Raw genomic sequence first — 1867 nt, forward strand, 5'->3', positions numbered from 1 at the left:
GTACCATTGAGTCACTTGTGACTCATAGTGACCTTATGTATACTAGCTCTGAACCCTTTCCTATCCTGAGTCAATGTCACCATTTCAATACAACCCCTATTAGCCCAGTAACTGTGTCAATCTGTCTCATCCACAATCTATTTCTCCTGCCCAGTTCCTCCACCCTTGCAAGCATGATGCTCCCTTCCACGGACTGGCCACTACTGACAATGTGCCCAAAGTATGTGGAATGGAGTTTTAAAACCCTTGTACCTAAGGAGCAACTTGGATTCACCCTCTTCAGTATAGATCTGTTTGTGTTTTGGTAGTCCATATACTTCCATATACTTTGGAGCAGATACTTTACTAAAGCACCACAACTCAAAGGTATAAATTTTTGACAATTCATAGTCAATGTCCACTGGCAGGTACAAAGCAAATAATTGCAAAATCAAGCACACTTTAGTCTCTAGACTGACATCATTGCTCTTCAGCTCTCTGAAGAGGTCCCTGAGAGCAGACTTTCCCAATGTAAACATCTTTTGATTTCCTAACTTTTGGTGCCACAGTGTTAATTGTGGAACCAAGCAAGCTGAAATTGTTAGCAATCTCAATTTCTTCTCCATCTATAATGATGCTGCCATTGGTCCAGTGATGAAAATATTTATTTTCTTTCTGTTGAATTTCAATCCATATAGGGAAGTCTGTAGTGTGCAACAAATTCTTCAAGTATTCCGCAATTTCAGCAAGAAAGATTGTGTCATCTTCATAATACAAGTTGTTGATGAATCTTTCTCCAACCCTGATGCTACATTCCTCCACTTAAAGTCTAGCCTCCAAAATGATCTGTTTCACATATACTTTGAAAAGATATGGAGAGAGGATGAATCCCTGGCATATTCTTTTCCTGATTTTGAACCATGAAATGTTTCCTTTCTCTGTTCTTATGACTGCTTCATGGTCCAATTATAGGTTTAGCATGAGCACAATTAAGTGTTCTTGGATTTCCATTCTTTTGAAGGTTAGCCACAATGTGTTATGAGCCACACAAATAACCTAGCATAGTCAAGGCAACACAGATAGATACTTTTCTGATTCTTTCTATTTTCAGCTAAAATTAACATTGGCTATAATGTGCCTTCCTCTTCTGTCTTTGTAATGACCGTTTGTATACTTCCTGGATGATACCTTTGACATTCTCCCACAATTCATCTGGTCTTCGCTCATTAGTGTTCAAGGCCTCAAACCTGTTCCTGAGATGATTCAAAAATTCAGGTGGGATGAAATTAAAGTAATATTTTGGCTCCTGTGGGTTTGGTTTAATTTTCCTCAGCTTCAGCTTGAACTTGCATGTGAGTAGTTGGTGGTCTGATCCACAATCTGCTCCTGGCCTAGTTTTCACAGCTGATATTGAGCTTCTCCAAGAGTGCAAATGGTCATTACAAAGACAGAAGAGGAAGAAAAGCCCAAAATGGATGTCAGAAGAAACTCTGAAGATTGCACTGGAACGTAGAGAAGCCAAAGCACAAGGAAGAATCCAAGACACTAAAGAGCTGCACAGAAGATTCCAAAAGGCAGCACAGAATGACAAAGCAAAATATTACAATGAAATGTGCAAGGAGCTAGAGTCGGAAAATCAAAAGGGTTGAACTCATTCAGCATTTCTTAAGCTCAAGGAACTGAAGAACAAAATCAAACCTCAAGTTGCTACAATCAAGGATGTTTTAGGAAGAATGTTAAATGATCCAGGAGGTATCAAAAGAAGATGGAAGGAATATAGTGAGTCATTGTATTGAAAGGAATTGGCAGATACAGAAGAACTTAATGAAATAGCATTTGAGCAAGAGCCCAAGTTGATGAAGGCAGAAGTCCAAGCTGCTTTGAAGGA

The sequence above is a fragment of the Elephantulus edwardii genome, unplaced genomic scaffold (genome assembly GCF_000299155.1).
Source record: "Elephantulus edwardii isolate Elephantulus edwardi_28Jun2011 unplaced genomic scaffold, EleEdw1.0 scaffold00154, whole genome shotgun sequence".
NCBI classification, from domain to species: Eukaryota; Metazoa; Chordata; class Mammalia; order Macroscelidea; family Macroscelididae; genus Elephantulus; species Elephantulus edwardii.